Source organism: Cebus imitator, unplaced genomic scaffold, assembly GCF_001604975.1.
Source record: "Cebus imitator isolate Cc_AM_T3 unplaced genomic scaffold, Cebus_imitator-1.0 Scaffold51, whole genome shotgun sequence".
Lineage (NCBI taxonomy): Eukaryota > Metazoa > Chordata > Mammalia > Primates > Cebidae > Cebus > Cebus imitator.
This window is the reverse complement of record NW_016107366.1, coordinates 7,420,962-7,443,731: the sequence shown is the minus strand read 5'-3', so window position 1 is coordinate 7,443,731 and position 22,770 is coordinate 7,420,962. Positions and strand designations below refer to the sequence as shown.

General features: G+C 48.8%; 1 protein-coding gene and 1 pseudogene across 1 annotated transcript in view; one reads left to right on the top strand and one right to left on the bottom strand.

Moving 5' to 3' along the window:
• The window catches only part of GABBR2 (gamma-aminobutyric acid type B receptor subunit 2), a 429,129-nt gene that overhangs the window by 311,405 nt on the left and 94,954 nt on the right, over nucleotides 1-22,770 (bottom strand). The window lies entirely within an intron of this gene.
• LOC108303884 lies at nucleotides 14,547-16,637 on the top strand (annotated as a pseudogene).

Genomic DNA, 22,770 nt, shown 5'->3' with positions numbered 1-22,770 from the left:
CAGGAAAAGTTGATTCCTCTCTCAAGCAAGTTGACACATCCCAGACACGTAGGAGCCCAAGCTAATGGAACAACTGCCATCTTGAATGCAGCCAGTTGCCAATGGGGAAGGAAAATGGAAACTCTGGAGAGGCTTAGCCAGCAATTAAATCGACCTCATTGACTGGACACAGCCCATGAGACAGACATGGCCCCACCCAAGTACAAGGGGCACAAAGTGCAACCTACTAAGTGAGGAGGGAAGCAGGAACCAGGGTGCCTGCTATGGCCTCCACAGGTCCCCTCTCAGATGCCTGCCAGCCTACCAGGCAGTGTTTTTGTCTGCACTCAAGGCCAGATTTCCATTCAATTTATACATATCCAGCTAGCATTTACTTAATACTGACCTATGTGCCAGGAGCTAAGCTAAATTCTTTATATGCATTAGCTCACTTACTATATGTAACATATCTCATTTAATATTTGCAATGACCCCATGGGGTGGATACTATTATTAACATTCACTTAACAGAGGAGGAAAGACAGGTTCAGGGAGCTGAACTGACAAGTTCAAGATCACACGACTGGTAAGGCCACGAAGGCTGCGCTGAGACCTAGGCTATTATATTCCAAACCTTGCGCTCGTAGGAATAAGGCCATCTCCTTAGAGCTGGCCAAAGAGGGGGTAAAAGGCCTTGGAGAGCAGTGAGAAGCCTGCAGGAGAGTGTTGTAGAAATGATTCTTTCACCAAGTGAAGGAATAGACTTTACTCCTGAGAATCCATGAGGAAAGGCAAAGAGCCAGGAAAAGAGGATACGTCTTAGATCAGTAGCTAAACTAAGATACGTCAAGTCCAGTAGCTCTCCGGGTTGGAGCACTAGAAGGGGGAATGGGAGATGTGAGGGTGAGACTGGAAAGGGAGGCTGGGGCAGCCTCTGGTAGGCCCTGAGTGCCAGCGTAAGGAGGCTGCCCCTTATTCTCCAGTCCCTAGGGAGTTTCTCTTTGTTTTGTTTTACCATTGTATTTTAGTTATTTATTTATTTATTTCTGGAGACAGGGTCTCACTCTGTTGCCCAGGTTGGAGTGCAGTGGCACAATCACGGCTCATTTGACCTCTGTGCTCTAGGCCTCCTAAAGCTCTGGGATTACAGGCGTGACCCACCACGCCCGGACATTCTAATTATTTTTAAGAGCACAATTTAGTGGCATTAAGTGCACTCACCATGTTGTGTAACCATCACCACTATCTATTTCCAGAATGTTTTCATCATCCCAGACAGAAAAGCTCTGCACCCATTAAACCCTGGAGCTTCCTAAGAGTGCTTCAATCTGATCATGACATCACCAGAGCTGAGGACAGGGAAGATGACCCTGGCAGCCACTTGAAGGGCATCATTCGAGTAAGAAGGGGCAGGGCGTGGGGAGGGGTGAGAGACCAGTGCAAGTGGTCCAAGAGTGACAGCAGGAGCAGGGGGCAGGGGGCAGTTCAGGAACAAGAGGAAGGGTAGCCTCTAGGAGACAGGGGAGTTCCAGTTTTCCTCATGGGCCATGTGAGTCTGGGCCAGCAGGACCCCCTGAGGTAGAGAAGCCAGGAGGGGGTGCTGAAGCCAGGAGGGGGTGCTGGGTCCAGGGACACCACTGAGTCCAGCACTGGGCACAAGGCTGGCAAGGTACTGGCCAGCTGCCCATGCTACCGGCTTTCCCTGGGGAACCATGTCCCCGAATCTGACGGTCCTTCCTGGGAGACGGGCCAGAGCTATCCCGACAGCTCCCCCATGTGCAAACAGCCGCTGGGCACCTGCTCAGAGATGAAGGGTGGCGGCAGGGTGAGTCCTTACCCCATCACTGTGTCCACGCTCATTCCTCAGGTGCCCGCCCTCCATCTGCAGCGACTCAGCTGGAGTTAATTATGTGCCTCACTTGTCCTCCAGCTGGGGACACAGTGGTCACTCCCCTATCTGACAGATGAGGGCTGGGCTGCTGTCACACATCACTGTGACCAGGGACTCTACTCAAGGGCTCCAATTTTCCACGCCTGGCACAAATCCTTCCACCTCGCTGCAGCACAAGCTGCTGCAGGCACCTGTTTTCAGGGCGACTTCCCTGACACCCCAACACCACAGGTTTGATCCCCCAGGCGCAGTGTGGCCCACACTTGGAGGTTGTAAGGGGGTTCTGGGGTCCAGGCTGAACCAGCAGCCTTGGGCATAGCTGTGTTCCCATCTCAACATCCTGCTCCCAGGTCCCAGCTCCTCCATATCTGAGGTCCTAATGCACCTCCCCAGTCTAGAGCCCCAGGACTCAATGCTGGCCCACCTCCCATCCCACGGCTGAGAGCCTGCAAGGGGTCCCCAAGCCCATCACCACACTGCCCACACAGGGGGTAGCGCCTGGTGCTGCCCCGGGATTCACGGAAGATTGTGAGGCCTCTCCCTGCCTAGAAAAGGAGGCAAAGGGGCTTCGGCTTGGAACCCTGCTAGACAGACAGGTCAGCAAAGAGACCACCAAGTGCTTGGAGGGGAGGGGAGAAGCTCCAGGAGAGGAATTCACTGGAGGGGTAGGGCCCAGGGAAGGCTCACGTGCCTCTTGAGGCAGCAGTTTGGGACCAGTGCATTTAGGAGCATAACTCACTCTGGGAAGCCTCTTGGCAGGACCTCTTGACCAGGTGGCTGAAAAATTTAAAGAGCAGCAGTCTTTGGAAGGCCAGAGGGAGGGGCAGACCTGCACAGGGCAGCCCAACCCCAGATGTGAAAGTCAAAGTTCACACGTGATAGGGGAGCGTGCAGGCCTGGTCGGTCCTCCCTTTGCATAACAAAGAGGTTATGCTGGGAAGGCCTGACCATGGCACTCGAGGGCGCCACATGGGGCAGAAGCCAGAGCCCTTTGCTAACTATGAATGCTGAATGTATTCAGTTTGATGCGCTAGGCGTTTATTGAGGATCTGCTTCAGGCCGAGATCTGCCAGGCACTCGACAAGCAAGAGGAAACAGGTCAGAGCCCTGCTCCAGGGAGCTCCCGTGCTAGCAGGGACGAGATGGGCACAGTCACAGCATAGGATGGTGTCTTGTGTGCTCAGACTTCTATCACAAAATACCACAAACTGGGCAGATTAGAAGCAACAGAAATTTATTTTCCACCATTCTGGAGGGCAGAAAGTTCGAGATCAAGGCACCGGCAGATTTGGTGTCTAGTGAAGGCGGGTTTCCTGGTTTATGGACCGCACCTTCTGCCTATGTACTCACATGGCGGGAGGAGAGAACAAGCTCCCTTGCACCTCTTTGATAAGACAAAATCCATTCACGAGGCCTCCACCCTCAGGACCTAAGCACCTCTCTTCCCAAAGGCCTTACCTCCTAATATCATTATTTTGGGGGTTAGGATTTCAACATATGACTCTGGGGGGAAGTAAACATTTAGACTGCAGCAGACGGGAAGGCATACCATGAAAGGGGCAGCAGAGAATGTGGGACCCAGAGCTGGCCACCAAATGCAGAGCCAGGAATCAGGGAAGCATTGCTGCAGGGGCAGAGTGCTTGGCGCCTGTGCTTCGTCTTGATGCATAAGGAGAAGTCAGCCAAATGGACAGGGTGAAGGAAGGTGGCCTACTGGGAGCAGGGTGCCCAGGTTCTAACCACAAGGCGTTCCCTGCTCAGACACAGGGAGAAGTAAGGCCACGTGCGGCCCCCGCTGCCCCTTCCCCAGAACCCTGCTCCATAAACACCTGTCACAGCCTCCTGGGACCTTTCCCAGGTCCAAAGGCAAAGGAAACGTTGCCTTCACAGATCCTGCAGACAGGACAGAAGGGCTTTTTGGGGTTTATTCACTTTCAGGTAGGAAAAAAGTATTATTATTTTTTTCCTGAATAGCACCCTTGCTGTGAAATTGTTACTTGGTTTTCTTATTAGGTTTAACAGACCCTTCCTGAAGCTTGAAAATTATTTGAATCCAGTTTTTCTTGCAATTAAGAAAAACTAGCAGAAAAAAAAAGAAAAGGCAGACACAGAAGGACAAATACTGTATGATTTCACCTATATGAGGTACCCAAGGTAGTCAAGTTCATGGAGACAGGAAGGAGAACCGTGGTTGCTGGGGGTGGGGGACAGGGGACTGGGGAGCTAGTGTTTAATGAGTATGAAGTTTCAGTCTGGGATGATCAGCAAGTTCTGGGAATAGATGGTGGTGATGGCCATACAATGTAAATGTACTTAATGTTGCTGAACTGTATATTTTAAAAATGATTAAAATTATCGATTTATGTTGTATATATTTTATCACAATTAAAAAAACAATCGGGAAGGTGATACTTTCCTCAGGACAAGTCTCAAGGCCTCTCTGAAACTCAGTTTTCTCATCTGTAAAATGGGGGAGAAATCCATTCCTCCCTACACTGTTGTTGTTCTTGTTGTTTTTCTGTAGTAGGGCCTCACTCTGTCGCCCAGGCTGGAGTGCAGTGGCACCATCTTGGCTCACTGCAGCCTCGACCTCCCAGGGCTCCAGAGATCCTCCCACCTCAGCCTCTCAAGTAGCTGAGACTGTAGGTGTGCACCACCACACCCAGCTACTCTTTTGTAAGTTTTAGTAGAGATAGGGTTTTGCCACGTTGCCCAAGCTGGTCTTGAACTCCTGACTTCAGGTGATCTGCCCACCTCAGCCTCTCAAAGTGCTGGGATTACAGGCACGAGCCACTGTTGCCAGTCCATTCCTCCCTATTCTTTGAGCTTGGTAGGGAGAGAGTATCCCTGCCTTTGTTCTCTGCCAGGTCACAAAAGCATTTTCCAATGATACTTTACAAAAAAAAAAAAAAAACTAATGAGAAATCAAAATGGAACTAAAAATGATGTACAAAAGCACAAAATGGCCCCAAGTCTGGAGGGCCAATTCCTGGACTGACAGGAGGCTACAGGTTGTATTGATAAGGAAATAAGTCACGTGAGAGAAGGAGGTTGCCCAGAGTACACAGCAGTGCAGCTGAGCTGATCTGGGTCTCCTCCCCTAGCCCTAAGCCCTCTTTCCTCAGCCACAGGCCCCCAAACTCCAAAGAGGGTGTATACTGCTGCCATGACACTTCCTGTCCCCTTTGCTTGGCCAAGTCCATGCATCTTGCTTTCTTCTGGAAGTCTTTGCCAGGTGAGATGCCCCTTCCACGGGCTGAGCCAGCACCCTCTGTTGGGGAAGGCCCCTGGAACCCCTCGCTCTCTCCTGCATCTCTGTAGCTTAATGGTCAAGGGTCTGGCTCTGGAGCCAGGTGTCTGACTTCAAGTATCCCTCTTACTAGCTAAAGGACCTTTAGCAGACTTTTAGCTTCAGTTTCCTCCCCCATAAACAAGGATGATAATAATGTTTATGTTATACAGCTATGATGAGGGTCAGATGAATTCATTCTTCAAAGGGCTAGGAAGAGTGCTGCTGCTGGTGAATGCTTGGGAGATGTTCGCTCTCCACGTGCCGCCCCAGGACCCCTGCGCCTGAGCACACTGAGCGCTTGTAACTGTTTGCTGAGTTTTCCCAATGGGGGAAATAAAGCAGGTACACGCAGCCTTGCGGGTGGGGCCCTGGCTTATGGGTTCCCTTCTCGGGCTGCACATTTATACAGCTATAAAGGACCAGGACCGTGCCTGCCCTGACTGGTCCCTCCTGAGGAAATGGTGGGGGATCTCCTCAAAGCCCTGCTCCGCATTTTATTCCTACAACAGCCTGGCCTGGCCCAGCCTTGCCATGGAAGGAACGGGAGATGTGGTCACAACGGGACCATATGGGGACCTGCCCCTTGCTATTTCTCACTATTTTGGGCCAATCTGTTGACATGACAACCAGGCTTTTAGACCCTGTCGCCCATGGCTCTGTTTCCATCCTTGTGCTTGCCGTTCTGCGAAACAGAGCCTCCATCCACCAGCTGCCTCCGCGGTTGGAAGGGCAGAGTCACAGATTCTGCAAGACCCCGTCCCGTTAACAGCTACAGCAAGCAGCAGATGAGACCTCCTACCAGCATCCCTGCTCCCAATATGCATGGGAACTGGCAGCTCCACTCCCCAAAGCCTGCAAGCCTTAGGGGAGCACAGAGGGAGGTGGGGCAACCACCTTGAAGCTTTCCATGAAACCCCAGGGCTAACTCTCTTTCCCCAGCCAGGAGCTGATAAGGCCCACCCTCATGCTGTGCTCAATCTCCAGATACTCATATTTTAGGAAATATCAGTTCAACAAACGATCACAGGGGTTGTCTGGGCCAAGCACCGCATTGTGAACCCAAGTGATGCAGCTTATCTGAGATCTACAGACCCCCCACCCCTGTCAGTCCAGGCTTTGGGACACCCCACCAAGATTCCATACATGTTACTCTAAAACAGATGGCAAAGAATGTGCTGTATTCTCCTGCACAACAGAAAACACAGAATTTTATTCTTATGCTGGGAACTCTGCAATCACAAACAACGTGCCAGGGACAACATGCATGGGCTGAGTGTCCACTAGGGTGGCAATATCAGCAGCCATAAATAATCATAATAACAGCACTCACTCCTGAAGCTCGCTGTGTAGCAGGCAAAATCCTACACACTTCACAAGCGTCATCTCACGAAGCTGCATGTCCACAGCACCCACCATTTTACAGAGTTGGAAACAGAAGCTCAAAGAGTTTACATAACCAACTCCAGGACACACAGACAGCAGGAGGGAAGCTGGGCTTGAGGCCAGCCTGTCTGTGCACTCACCCACAACCTCATGAAGGCTGGTGGTGGGGGGCTCAAGGATGAAGTGGCAGCAAGCACCGCTGCCTTCCCGGAGTCCCCAGAGCCTCCTGGGATGAGGGCACAGCAAGGAAACTTCCAGCAGTGCACTCAGAGCAATAAGAAAAAACCGAAAACATGCTGGGAAGGGGAAGGGTAGATGATGGGGAAGAACAGGGAAGAGAGTATTCACTTGTAAGTTCTTTATTTATTTATTTTTGGAGACAGTATCACTCTGTTGCCTAGGCTGGAGTGCAGTGGTACAATCTTGACTCACTGTAACCTCCGCCTCCTGGGTTGAAGCGATTCTCCTGCCTCAGCCTTCCAAGTAGCTGGGATTACAGGCATGCACCACCACAACCAGCTCAGTTTTTGTATTTTTAATAGAGATGGGGTTTCACCATGTTGCCCAGACTGGTCTTGAACCCCTGAGCTCAGGCAATCCACTGGCCTTGGTCTTCCAAAGTGCTAGGATTACAGGTGTGAGCTACCACACCCAGACTACTTATAAGTAAGTTCTAAGAGCCGTTCTCTGGGCTAGGCTCATTCAATGACAACATCTACCTGAAAAATGTCTTTCTTAGAAGAGGCCAGTGACTAGGACTAAGGAGGCCAGAAAGACATCTTGGAGGAGGAGGCTTTTGAAAAGGAAGGACGGGACTCTCTTCATTTTCCACAGTTCAAGAAGTACATCACCTACTCTACAGGTAGAAAGCATGAAATATTCATATGCCGCACCTTCTGCATCCTCCACACTGTCTAGAAACAGGGTGAACACAAAACTACACAAGGAGATCTATTGTTAATATCGTTCATAATGTAAGAAAACAAAGGAATTTTGCTAGGAGGCTGGCGGGTGCAGTCAGCTGAAATAAATAAATTAAAATTCGGCATTGTGGTCTCTGTGTACATTTGTTTTAATTACTGTTTACTGAAAAACTAAAACTTCACATAGGGAAGAAGAAAAAAAAAATCCCCAAATGTGCATAACCAGTGTCTGTACGACAGATCTAACTTGGGGTGGATGGGGTGGGACTTTCGCCTTCAGTTGCCACAGCAGCACCCAGGCAGGGGCGCACACACAGTGGATCAAGTGTCTGGAATGGGCTTCCACATGGCTGGCAGACGCATGGATCTAAAAGCTCATCCAGGGAGTGTGAACCCAGCTACCTAGGAGGCAGCGTCACACAGCAACCCAGCCTCCAAGCCCGCCCACAGGCCACGTGGGATGGACAGAAGTTTCCCTGTTCCATCACAGTACACCACATGTCCTCTATGTGGGTTTCACTCTGTCTTTTATTAACAAGTCTGCTGTGGACATAAACAGCTCCCCTGCCCCATACCCCTTCATCTCCCTGGAGTGGACCTACCTGAAGGCAAGAACCATGCCTGTGCCATCTTTCTTGGGCCTGGCACTGAGCTCAGGCTGACGGGGAGACAGGACACGCACCCCCAGATGCTGCATCTGTGGGGAGTGGTGGAGAAGACCTCATTCCTCGGCGGGATCTTTGGTGGCCTTGAAGGTGAGGACTCCAACCTAAGGTTTTCCAATTCAGTTCCTCAAGAGGCCTCTTGAAGAAAGACTGACATGTCGTGACCCTATTGGGCAGGGCTCTGAGTCCCCATTACCATTTAACCACAAGGGTTTCCTTCTGGAAATTTTATATGTAGGCTTCTAGCAAATTTTGTTGGAGTGGAGGGTTCTGTCACCAAGCAGGACAATGAACACCAGGAGACTAGAGCAGCCCCCTGGGGGCCTTGCCACAGCAGCCGGGCCTCACTGCATCACCTTGGGTCCTCTCAACCTAGGACCTGCCATGGACACACTAGGCCTGTTTATTCAGCAAATGGATAGAGAAAACAAAACAAAACCTCCCAAGAAACAAGTGTAATCTTAAAGTTTCAACACAGGGTGAGGGGCCAGTGTTTTCTCCTGATCCAGTTGAGGTTGAATTACACATGTCCTTCAATGCCAGGCTGAGGGAGCCACCTCTATTCAATGGAGCATGTGGCCCCAGGCCCCTCGCATGCAGTATGCAGTGGTGCTGAGGAGCTCTGAGTGGGGTATACAGGTATACAGTGGCCTGCCCAAGGAGGCTCAGGTCTAAACCCAGGACACAAACCAGACCTGGGGAGCCCACCTCACATGGAACCCATCCCACCAGGAGGTTTGCCCAAGTGAAGAAGATGGGGCTGGAACAGTGTCTGAATTAGAAGATGAGGAAGAAATGCCAGGGAGAGATGGGAGTGGGCACAAGGCCGTCAGTGGGCACAAGACTGACCAGCCCGGTCTGGCTGAAGCAGATAGTAGGAGAAACGGGCAGAGCCAGAGCCCGAGCTCAGAAGTATTAATAGAAACTGCCTGGATGCAGAGGGTGGGAATGCGAAGAATCAATTAAGAAAGGGACAGGCACATGCTTGCTAATTGCTGAAGCTGGGGGATGGGCTCACAGAGGCAGCTTATCCTACTGTTTCTACTGAGGCATACATCTGAAATCATCTGTTGTAAAAAGCTGAAGAAAAAAAAAAGAACAAGGAAGGGCCAGGCAGACCCCCAAATTTCCCCTTTTCCCATTTCAATGATTTCAGGCACATCTGCAGGTAATATACAACTAGAGGCCCAAATCACAGCTAAGACGACAGGCATCAGGGCTACAGAGATGGAACAACTCCTCCTCCTCTCCTGGGCACAGCACTTCTTCCCAGGGAGTATTTCTAGCTGACCTTCCCCCTCCAATAGCATCCACCATCATCTATAGGCTGATGACCCCAAATCCCAACCTCCACCTCCCTGAAGCTCCAGACCCACAGAGAAGAGACCCGCAACTTGGATTTGCCACCTTCCCCTAAAATGTGATCATTTATTTCACCCAGGAGGCGAGATATAGATGTGACTGGCTGAGAGAGGGGCTCCAGATTCTGACTCTGAGAAACCGGCTTTCTCTGCATGAGCCTTCTGGATAGTCATGGTGCTCAGCAAGTGCCCAGTGCAAAGCAGGACTCAGTAAACATCGGCTGTCACTAAGACTACTGTTATTGGAATTTGTGTTAGTGTCAATGTTCACCTCTGCAGGTTCCCCACGCCAGAAAACTGGGAGCCATCCAAGACTCCATCGTTGCGTGGCCCCTCACACCTAGCCAGTCGCAAGTCCTGTACGTTCTACTCACTGAGTATCCACAGAACCATGCCAGCCTCTGTACCACACAGCCACAAGCTTGTGTCTGGCCTCACTGTGGCAGGTGACTCTGCCTCCAGGACTGTTACCTCCCCTCTGTTGGTCATCTCCCCTCCAGGGTGATCTCCCTAAAATGAAAAGCTTATCAAGTCCCTCACTGATCAAAAGGCTTTCATGGTCCTCTGGTCCCCTGGTGAGCACCCTCTCACTTTGCTTTCCAAGGCTCAGCTCAGATGTCACTTTGTGCTCCAAATCCTCCCTGATCGCAGTAAACAGGACTGACCACTTCCACCCTGTGCCCCACTGACCTCATACAAACTTCTACAACAATAACAGTGCTGCCCAGACTGTCATAAAACACGCAATTTCCAGAAAACAAAACAAAACAAAAAGTATCAGAATACCAACGTAGATTGTCAAATTTTATTTTCTCGAGTAAGGACATTAAAAAAACAAAACAAGGCCTTGGTGCAGTGGCTCACACCTGTAATCCCAACACTTTGGGAGGCTGAAGAGGGAGGATCATTTGAGGCCAGGGGTTTGGGACCAGCCTGGGCAACATAGCGAGACCCTTCAGCCTGGGCAACATAGTGAGGCCCTCTCTCTACAAAAAAATTAGAAATTAGCAGTGAATGGTGATGCACATCTGTAGTCCCAGCTACTTGGGAAGCTGAGGTGGGAGGATCACCTGAGCCTAGGAGTTGGGGGCTACAGTAAGCTATGATCACTTAGTGCACTGCAACCTGGGGGATGAAGCAAGACACTGTCCCAAAAAAAAAAAGAAAGAAAGAAAGAGAGAGAAAGAGAGATAAAGAAAGAAAGAAAGAAAGAAAGAAAGAAAGGAAGGAAGGAAGGAAGGAAGGAAGGAAGGAAGGAAGGAAGGAAGGAAGGAAAGGAAGAAAAAAATAAATCAATAAACAAATCCTAATGTCTGCAATCACCACAATTTAATTATTTAAAGGACATGATAAGAAGGAAGGAAGAGGAGAGAAGGCAGGACACTATCTCAAAGTGAAAGGTTTTCATTAAAACAACAAAGTTAGCTCTATGAAAAACTTATCCTTATTTTTCTCAGGACACCATGGTTTCTTGAAGCTCTGTCAAGGTCAGTATGGGCCAAGGACTGGTCATTGTGAGCATTGCCTGGTTTGTTCCGGTCTCCCGCTGGAGGCTGTGAATGACTTTCAGGTGAGCACTGCCAGGCTGACCCCGGAGATGCAAGTGTGGGGTAGTAGATGTCAAGCCCCAGCTGCCTGTGATTGTCAAAGTCAAGTACAGCACAAACAACCTGACCACAGGGAAGACCCTTGGCTGAGTTTCTGAGTTGGTTTTAGAGATTTTACTTGAACAGCTCCTCTTTCGTTTTTTTTTCATTATTATTATTATTATTATTTTTTGAGACAGAGTCTGGCTCTCCCAGGCTGAAGTGTAGCGGTGTGATGACAGCTCACTGCAGCCTCAACCTCCCAGGCTCAAGCAATCCTCCCTCCTCAGCCTCCTGAGTAGCTGGGACCACAGGCTTGCCCCACCATGCCTGGTGAATTAAAAAAAAAAAATTTGGTGGTCAGGCGCGGTGGCTCAAGCTTGTAATCCCAGTACTTTGGGAGGCCGAGGCAGGTGGATCACAAGGTCAGGAGTTCAAGACCAGTCTGGCCAACACAGTGAAACCTCATCTCTACTAAAAATACAAATATTAGCCGGACGTGGTGGCAGGCACTTGTAATCCCAGCTACTCAGGAGGCTGGGGCAGGAGAATCGCTTGAACCCGGGAGGCGAAGTTTGCAGTGAGCTGGATCACACCACTGCACTCCAGCCTGGATGACAGAGCAAGACTCCATCTCAAAAAAAAAAAAAAAAAAAATTGATAAAGGTCTCATTATCTTGCTTAGGCTGATCTTGAACTCCTGAGCTCAAATAATCCTCCCTCCTTGACCTCCCGAAGTGCTGGGATTACAGGCATGAGCCACCTCACCTGGCCTACAACTCCTCTTTCTAATATCACTCAGGAAGCACACCCTGCAGTAACAATGATCATCATAATCATAAAACAAACCTGCCCAAGCACTAGGGTACAATTCAAAATTGTTAATTGATTCGGTGGGAGAGGAAAAAACTGGAGGAAAGAGGACGGAAGCTCTCACAGAGATGCTCGGTTTCTTTTTTTAGCAAACCTTCTGGTACCTGCCACAGTCTTCCCTGAAACACCCAAACATCCACTGGATTCCACAAAGTGGGGCCATGATCTGCAGTGGAGACTCCAGAGTACTACAGTCAGAAGCAGACGTGGGCTGGGTGCAGCCGTGTGGCCGCAGGCAAGTCTCTTTGCCTCTCCCAATCCTATCTATAAAGCGTACTGATTCCTTATCGAGCTTAGGGAAGGATGGCAACCCAGGACCACACTGGCTCTGAAAACTCGAGGACTGGGCCACCCCAAGGAACTGCTGCTAGTATTCTTGTTGTCACCAGGAAGGCTGAATGCTCAGCAAGTTTGGACTAAGAGAGAAATGGGTTTCATGTCAATAAATACCCCCGCTCTCTCTGCCCTGTCTCCTACAGAGCACCTCATTTCCTTTGCCAAGGCATTCCCTGTTTCAGAAAGATAAACAAGATCCCTGAAGGCTGGAAATTATTCTTCCAGCAACTTCCTCGTTGCCCGCTGCAGCTAAGATCTGAGTGGACACTCTCAGGCTAAGGATTTGGTCTGGAACTTTTCCACTGTGTTTCCTCAATGGCCAAGGCTCATTCATGCTAGAGAGAGGAGGAATTTAATATCACCAATTACTTTTTAGGGAGCAGTTTCATCCTGGAAATTTTGAAATTGATTTCTTATCCAGCTTCCCCTTGGTTGATATTATTCTCTCAAGATCCTTACTGAGCCTTCCGACAGCACTTCTTGTATTCTCCTTCATGTTCCAGCTCTACATTCACTTTTTTTGGTCCTCCCTCAAGGGCGAGGATTACCTCTCTGATTTTTGCCTCCCTCCCTGGGCCCGGCACGTGGGTGAGGCCCCACCAATGCAGTAGAAACAAAGACACAAAGGTGTGATTTTTCCCTAAGCATGCTTTCTGCAACTGCAGCTCAGAAATCTCAAACGGTTCAAGACAAGAAACTGGCCCAAAGCTGATTAATTTTGCAAAACAGACCTTCCAGGGTAGCACACAAGATCTTCAGAAAGAATATTCTGGTTTTTCCTTCCCACTGAGAGCTTCAGGGACCGTAATTAGAGCAGCATGGAGCAACAGACTCCGCTTTGGTTCACTAAACCCCAAGAAACTTCCTACCAACATAGACAAAAATAACGTCCCATTCCATCTGAAAATATCACCTAGAATTCAGATGTGTGCTCTCTCATTGTGTTCTGTGCATTTTTAAGTAGCTCTGTTTGGCTGGGTTTTGACAGCTGGAAGCTGAGGCTTGGAGACCCGCCCGGGCGCAGGGTGGTGCTTTTCAAAGATGCAGACCACTGCATCAGAACCACCTGGGGGCTTGTTAAAATGCCACTTCCCAAGTGCTATTCCAGACCTACCAAATCGGAATCTCTAGGGCTGCTCCATTTTTAATACACAGCCCCGACGATCCGGGTACGCACTAAAGTTTGAGATGCCAGCTCATTTTCCTGCTAAGGAGCTTTGCTTATTCCCCCACCCAACCTCCCACACACATCCATTTTCCTGACTTTACTGAGCAACTGTTTCTGCAGGACAGGACATCCAAGCAGCTCTGTGGAGTCACAGACTGCAGGTTCACAGAAGTTCTCGGTGTCTTGGTCTCTGCTCCAACATTCCCCTTACCCTTCCTGAAATAGCCACCAGCCACCCTTAGGGCTCCTAATGTTTGCTTTTGTTCCAGAAGATTGTGTTTTCATGCTTTTCCCTTCTACCCATAACATGCAGAAGGCTGGGCAGAGTAGGGCTTCACAAATTGCTTACTGATTGACCACCACCTGCATGAACTGGAACGCTTACTGGAAGATTGTTCCTTACAGATGCATTTTTTTTAATGCTGGCTGGATGCTCATACTAATGACAACAACAATGGTAATCACAATCATCATAATGCTGGTGACAAACATCCTTATATAAGGCCCTTTCCAGGTTACAAAGATGCATCACACGTTTTCCCCTTGACAGTCGTCTGTAACACTCAACAACCATTATCACACCCACTTTCCAAATGGCAAACTGAGGCTCAGAGAGATGAAGTGTCTTTCCTGAGGATGCATAAGTAGTTGCCTACGGGGCTGGGACACCAATCTAGACCTCTCAACTCCCAGGCATCAATCATTCTTTCCCTGATCCAGTAAATAATGACTGAGCCCCCACGATATGCCACTCACCACACCAGAGCAAAGGACCAAGAGCCAAGGCTGACGTGGTCCCTGCCGTCCTGGTCTCCCAGCCACATTGCCCCTAATGACATGGAAGGTGTCGTCAGCCAGGAGACAAGATAGGTGCATGGCAAGGCAATGAGGCATAACAGAACAAGTCAGGGCATGCCCATGAGGTGAGACCAGTGCAGCAGTGCCCCTCTACTTCTGTTGAGGCCTCCACAGGGATGTGCAGTGCAATGGAGCAGCCAGGCCGCCATCCCCAGGCCAGGTATCCAACTGCACCTGCCCTGCCAGTCTCAGGTGCTGTAAGCCCCAGAGCTTGGAGGCAAGAGGGGGAGCATGGCTCTCAGCACAATCGGGGGGATTTTTCAGGAAGGGTAGAGTGAGGTGGCCTTGGTACAAGCTGCCATTTCCCAGGACCATGCTGGAGATCTGCAGAGGGCCACTCGCCACCGTGAGGCTAAGCTTGCGTATACATCTCGGGCTATGGACGCTCACCTGCCTTAGGGAGCTGCTGTGATGCCCACATGAATGTCAGGGGGAACCCACAAGCCCAGCTTCAGGTCAGCCATCACCGTGATTCCTCAGGGGCCCAAATGTCTTCTGCTTTTCTTAATAAATCTTCTAAGGGTCTGGAGATTGCTGCTGCCATTTGGGGCTATGGCAAGGAGTGCCTCTTGGATGACCTGCCACCTTCAAATCTTTCTTTAACTGAGGCTTCAATCTGCATGATATAAGCAGACTGGCCATGAGACCCTGGCACACCACTTAACCTCAGAGCTTCCCATTTCTTCACCTGTAATTGGGGATAACGGAACTGTTCTCCTAGAGTGCATGTGAGGATTCAAAGGGTAAATACACACAAACTGCTTGGAATAATGCCTGGCACATCAGAAGCACTATTGTGTCTATTATCATTTTTTTATGATCACTTTCCTTTTTTAAAAAAGTGCAAACAGTGCGAGATCCACTGCAGCAGAGTGGAGCGTCAACAGCAGCACCACGGGAGCTCAGACGGATCCATATGAATTCCTTGGCGTTCAGACCTGAGGCTTATCTTCCCGCTCACCCGCGGCTCTGCAGGTGTCCAAACCCTGCTTGTGCCGCACCGTTCGGTAGCTCAACAAAAGACCCTTGGGATTCGCCATGTGGGATTCGCCAATCTCCCAGATCAAGTATACAGAAAATCAGTGAAGAGAGGTTTTGAATTGACACTTATGGTAGTGAGCGGGACAATCCAAAGTTTTAATCAAAGAAGGTGGTGTTCAGTCGCTGCTCACAGTAGCTGATATCCTAGGATTTGGAGATGCAGTGGATAATGGTAATTGCTGGCAGCCTGTTATCGGCTTCATTGATAGTACATTTGAGGACTACCTAAATGCAGAATCATGAGTGGACAGATGTCAGATGCCTGATAACAGGGCCCAGTGTTATTTATACTTCATTGCTCTTTCAGGACATGGACTTAAACCATTGGATATTGGGTTTATGAGGCATCTGCATGAAAAAGTGACTATCATCTACTTATTGTCAAAGCAGACACACTCACACCAGAGGAATGCCAACAGTTTAAAAAACAGATAATGAAAGAAATCCAAGAACATAAAATTAAAATATATGAATTTCCAGAAACAGATGATGAAGAAGAAAATAAACTTGTTAAAAACATAAAGGACAGTTTACCTCTTGCTGTGGTCGGTAGTAATACCATCATTGAAATTAATAGCAAAAGGATCAGAGGAAAGCAGTATCCTTGGGGTGGTGCTGAAGTTGAAAATGGTGAACACCGTGATTTTACAATTCTAAGAGACACATTGACAAGAACACATGTAGGACTTGAAAGATGTACTAACAATGTCTACTATGAGAGCTACAGAAGCCAAAAACTGGCAGCTGTGACTTATAGTGGAGTTGATAACAACAAGAATAAAGGGCAGCTGACTAAGAGCCCTCTGGCACAAATGGAAGAAGAAAAAAGGGAGCATGTAGCTAAAATGAAGAAGATGGAGATGGAGATGGAGATGGAGATGGAGATGGAGATGGAGATGGAGATGGAGATGGAGATGGAGCCAGTGTTTGAGATGAAGGTCAAAGATAAAGTTCAAAAACTGAAGGACTCTGAAGCTGACCTCCAGCGGCATGATGAGCAAATGACAAAGAAATGGAAGCACAGCACAAAGAATTAGAGGAAAAAGTCGTAAGTTTGAGGATGAGAAAGCAAACTGGGAAGCTCAACAACGTATTTTAGAACAACAGAACTCTTCAAGAACCTTGGAGGAAAACAAGAAGAAAGGGAAGATCTTTTACACTCTCTATTGCCCACCAGTTATGTATTCGTTGCCAATATGCCAGCTTGGACATCAGTGTTTGTTGGATCTGTTTGACCAATCTGTACCAGTTTTACCTATAATGGTGGATTTAACATCATGACAAAAATTATTTTTGTTGTTACTGTTCTTGATGGAGATTAAGGTCCCTTGAATTGTCTAGGGTGTTGTGTACTTGGAAACAATGCTAAGTACCTTGCCTACATTTTCTTTTTCTTCTTTTATTAAATGGGTATCTTCAATTTAATGCAAGGGAACATTTTGCTTTTCGGTACAATCATGTTCTGTTGTTTTGATTGTTTACAGGATATTCCAAAATAAAAGGACTCTGGACAAAGTTTTCATTGAGGAGACATTGCCATAAAGTGCTGCAAACTAAGCTTCTCTATGATAATTATAATCCAAAGGTTCCATTCAATGCAGTATATACAATCATGTAATTTAGTCTAACACAGTTGACCCTATTTTTTGACACTTTCATTGTTTAAAAATACACATGGCAAAAAAAAACCCTATATGCTTCCAGTGCACCTAGAGCTGTTTTATAACAACTGCTTTTTGTTTGTTTTGGATTCTGTAAATATATATTATTCTCATTTAGTGCCCTCTTTAGCCAGAATGTCATTACTGCTTCATTTTTGTAACAATATTTAATTTAGATATTTTCCATATATTGGCCCTGCTACAATAGAATCTAGCATCTTTCATATAATAGGAACTAACAAGAAAACTTTCCTTTAACTCCCTTTTCACACTTTATGGTAAGTAGTTGGGGGGGAATGCATTTATAGATCATTTCTAGGCAAAATTGTGACGCTAATGACCAACCTGTACCTATATGCAATCTCTTTATTTTACTAGAAATGGGAATTGTGGCCTCTTAAAGAGAAAAAAGTCACCATTCTGGATTTAGCTGTATTCATGTATTGCATTTCTGTATTTTTTGTTTGTATTGTAAAAAATTCACATAATAAATCATGTTGTGATGTAAAAAAAAAAAAAGGTACAAACAACATGCATCAGTGGAGAATCTCTGCAACTGACATAGAAAGCTTTCCGATAAAACCATGATTCCATCTCTCACAGACTGGCATCCCAGACAGTCTGAATTCTGCCCCCACAGCCTGCCAAGGGCTCCAGAGCCTCCTGCCCAGACTCAGCTCCAGCCCCCCTGTCACCACCTCAGGTGCCCTACATCACAGTCACCTTGCAGCTGGCACTTCTCAAGCAGAATGTATCTGTTCCCACTTCTGTGCCTTTGCTCCTCACCTCCCCTCAGTTTCTGGCACCTTGAATGCCCTTTCCCTTCCATCTATGAAACCCAAAGCCTGCTCATATTTCAAATGAACATGGGGGAGGAGTGGCAATGGTTTCCTGACATGTCATTGGGTGATTTTTCCACATAACAGAGCACCTAACCACTCCTAGCTATAATCTGTCAGGGTGGGCTGAACCCTAAGCCCTAATCCCTAAGAAAGGAGTAGCAAGACTGGTTGAAGGGCAGGGCTCCAAGGTGGGTTTTGGCAGTGAGCAGGGCATGATACAGGGGAGATGGTGCTGAGGGGCTCCTGCATTCAGCCCCTCAGAAGGATGGGGCTGCTGGGAGTGGCCAGGGGCAGAGCTGGGCTCCAGGCTCCTGGGTGCCAGTAGCAGTGCCCTTAGGTCCTCAAAGTCACTGTGATGCCCCCTCTCCTAGCCTACTCAGTCTGTGCAGATACTGAGGGCTCCAAACCCAGGCTCAGGGCCAGGAGACTGGGCAGTGGAGCTAGTGGTTCTGAAGAGGGTTTGCCATCACAGCACTGGGAGGCTGTTTCCAAAAGCCAAAAGCGCAGAGGGGCCATGGGCAAGGTCAGAAACCCAGACACGGATGCTGTACTTGGCAATGAAGGGGACATAGAAGCATGTGGATGTCAGGGGCTATGGCTCACCATGCCCCAAACCAAACTCCTGTCCTCCCTGTACCCTGCTCCCAGATGCCTCATTTCAGTGAACAGTGCCCATCCTCCATCTACCCGGCCTAGGGAGGCAGTGCAGCCTGCCAAGGACTCCAGAGCCTGCTGCCCGGACTCAACTCCCAGCTGGTGGCTTCCTGGTGGCGTGACAGTGGGCCCATTTAACCTCTCTGAGCCTCAGTTTCCTGCCTATAAAGAGAGGACGACAATAGTGCCTACCTCATGAGGTTTAAAATGAGTGAAGCCATCTGGAGCAGTCAGGACACAGAGCTGGCCCACAGCCTGAACCGTGTAAGGGCTCACTTCTATAGTCAGGTCCTCAGCACTGTCCTGGCTGAACGGCAGCCTGCAAAAATATGCATCCATGCCCTAACTCCTGGAACTGTGAATGCTGCCTTATATGGTAAAAGAGGGAATATCACCTTACATGGCAAAAATGTGATGTAGTGAAGGCTTTGTAGAGGAGGAGCTTACCCTGCAATATCCAGGTGGGCTATAGATCTCATGAGTGAGGCAGAAAAGGACCAGACAGACAGAGAAGAGGAGACGACATGGCCAGGGAGGCAGAGACTGGAGCCATGCAGACATGAGCCAGGGAATGCCAACAGTCACCAAAAGCTGGGAGAGGCACAGAAAAACAGATGCTCCCCCAGGGCCTCCAGAGAGAGCCTCGCCCTACCAAGACCTTCATTTCAGACTTCTGGCCTCCAGGACTGTGAGAGGGAAAAACGTGTGCTGTTTTCAGCCACCCTGTTTGTGGCCATTTGTTCTGGCAGCCACAGGAGGCAAATACAAGGTGCCTCCTTAATCCCAGTTACTCGGGAGGCTGAGGCAGGAGAACTGCTTGAGCTGGAGGGGCAAAGACTGCAATGAGCAGAGATCACGCCACTGCACTCCAGCCTGGGGGACAGAGCAAGATCCCATCTCAGAACAAACAAACAAACAAACAAACAAGTGCCTCCTTGACATCACTCCCTCCCACCTTCCACTGCTTTCTCAAGTCTCCTTCTGTCCAGGGAGGCCATTTCTCCCCGCTGCCTCCAGCACCACCATCCTGTTCTCTCCCAACTAGCTACTTCCACCCGGCAATGGGCTCCTCGGTCCCCAACGCCAGCCGGAGATAAAGACTGGAAAAAAGATCAGTGCTGCCTATTCCCCTTGCCTCCCACCCTGGAAGGCTCTGCATGGCATGGCTGCTGCCACTTCCTCTGCCTACTTTGTCCCTTGCTCACCCTGGTGCCTTAGGCCTCAGCCACAGTCCCTTGTAGTTGCCATGTTTCCTACAGCCATGGAGCCACCACACTTACTGTCACCTCATCCCATCCCTGCCCTACCTATTTCCTACATGAGCTTTCCCAGCAATGAAAACTACTATGGATTCCTTCGTCACATCCGAAGTGCACCCGAGGCAAGCAAGCAAGCGAGAAAGAAAGGAAGGGAGGGAGGGAGGGAGGAGACAAAGAAAGAGAAATAAATAAATAAATAAATAAATAAATAAATAAAGAAGGAAAGGAAGAAATAAAGAAAAGAAAAGAAAAAAAGAAGGAAATGGGAAGATTCATATATCCCAGGCATAGCTGATGGGACAAGGTAAGCAAACCGAAGCCACAGGCTACCTGCTGACCCATAACCGTACAGGCCAAGGCACAACGAGCTAGCAAGAAAGAGATTTTTCTCTCTTGCAAGTCTGGATTTGGAAATGTTAAGAAAATGAGAAAGTGCTCTTCAGAGTACACACCACTTTGTTAGGAAAGCCTCCCCAGTTCTGGGTAGGTTCCCCAGGCGCACACGCTCCCACCACCATGTACCTTGCCCGTGTGGCTGTGGTCCTGCCTCACTAGACCCCACCTTCCATGGCAGCCTTGCTCAGCACTGCATCCCTGGTGTACCCACAGAGTGAATGAATGAATGGCAAGTGACCGAGGAGCCATGTGAGTCCATCTCTCCATGTAGCTGGAGGCTACACCAGGAGAATGACTCATTCCAGAATGAAGGAGGTGGAGAGCAGGCCTCTAAGTTTCTGGTTGGTCTATCCAAACCCATCTTTGAGGCTCTATGCCAGCCCTGCCCAGGAAGAGAGAAGGGACCACCTGCAGAGTGTCCCCAGAGTCAGCCAGTCTGGAGAGAGGACAGCCGATTATATCGCAGGAGTTTTGGCTGCAGAGCCTGTAGCTGTTCAGCCAGGAGAAGGGCCCCCTCAGGTCCAGCATGGCCTGCACTGCTCTGATGGGCTCTCGGAAGCAGAGAGCACAGATGCAGTCTGTTTGGTTCCAGAGGAAAGGACCAGAACTAGGATATGGGGGTTGGGGTAGAAAGCTACAGGGAGGCAGGCACCAGCTGGAGAATCACAACACTTTTTTCAAAGCCTAGGCTATGCTTGGATGGGATGGAAAGGTGGCCAGTCAGCCAGCCCTGGGGCTGTCCAGGTGTTTGATGCCCACCTGTGGGACAGGCTCTGGAGGGATTCAAGCACCAGAGGGCCCCTGCTAACCCAGAGAGTCTGCGCTTTTGCTCACTATCACAGTTACGTACATTCTAATGTGGCTGTCACAACCTCGTCTGTTTCCTGGAGAATGTGACAAGCACTGTTTTATGAAGAAAGTAAACAAAAGAATCCCAGCCAAGGTGGTATCACAAATTAAATTCACATTTTGAGGTCTCCTCCTCCTTGCTGTAACAAACACACAGCAAGGATAGCTGAAGTACAAAAATAGAAAATTTAAAGACATAGCATTACTCAAAAATAAAATTCTCAGGGGGGAAAAACCCACAACATGGTAAGTGGAGATGAGGCTGCAGGCTTGATGGGCTGTGGGTGCGATACAGACAGAGGTGCCTGGCACTGAGAATTCTCTGAGGTAACAGAGACTCATAGCACCCCCAGCAAAGGTGGGGGCCAGAGCCACAATCAATGCAAAAGTAGACTAGAGTCAAGCTCACTGTTTGAAGCAAAGGGCTGGAACAGAGCAGGTAAAGAATGGCTTCCTCTGCTCTAGAGGAAATCTGGGACTAAGTTCTACCAACTGCTACCTGCTGTCTCAGCCCACAGGAAGTTGCATGCTCTGGATGGGAGGACAAGGTAGAAAACAGTGACAGATGGGAGGCAAACATGGCCCTAGTTATTCACCCCTTCCTATGCCCATGCCCTTTGGAATGACTTCAAAGCTCCTCCCACCAAAACGTGGAGTTGGCATGCACGACTAGCTCACGCCTGTAATTCCAATACCTTGGGAGACTGAGGTGTGAAGATCACTTGAAGCCATGAGTTCAAGACCAGCCTGGGAAACATAATGAGACCCAATCTCTGCAAACATTTAAAAAATTAGCCAGGCATGGTGGTACACACCGGTAGTCCCAGCTAATCAGGAGGCTGAGGCACAAGAATTGCTTGAGCCCAGTAGATTGAGGTTACGGCGAGCCATGATTGCACCACTGCAATCCAGACTGGGTAACAGAGCAAGACCCTGTCTCAGGGTAATAAAAAGTGGGGAGGCAGGCACAGTGGCTCATGCCTGTAATCCCAGCACTTTGGGAGGCCAAGACGGGCAGATCACCTGAGGTCAAGAGTTCAAAACCAGCCTGGCCAACATGGCGAAATTCCAACTCTACTAAAAATACAAAATTAGTCAGATGTGGCGGCACATGCCTGTAATCCCAGCTATTCGGGAGGCTGAGGCAGGAGAATCACTTGAACCCAGGAGGCGGAGCTTGCAGTGAGCCAATATCACACCATTGCACTCCAGCCTGAGAAACAAAGAACCAAACTCCAACTAAAAAAAAAAAAAAGGATAGAGTCTACTTTTTCACCTCTTGAATCTGGGCTGGCCTTGTGACTTAATGAGGCCAAAAGAATATGATAAAAGCGAGAGGAAGCCCGTTCCAGCCATACGCCTCAAGAGTTACCGGAGAAAGGCAGTTTCTAAGGAGTCAATAACTGGATGGACAGCAGACTTCTATTCAGCAATAAGAGACCCAAAAGACAAATTCTGAAGGGAAAGAACTGCATGCCTGGAATTCTGAATTCTGCTAAAGCGGCATTCAAAAGTGAGAGGAAAATAGAGACATTTTAAGACACCCAAATATTAAGAGCGTTGACCATCCTTAGCACTCACCACATGCGCTGAGCACAACTTGAGAATGAACTCAGCCAGAAGAAAAGGGAACGGGGTGCAAAACACAGTGGCGAGCAAAAGCATCAGGGAACTGCGCTGGCCAAGTGAATGAGCTACTAACTACAACACAAAATAGTGACTCACATTTTTGGAACCAAAATTCTAGGAAGCA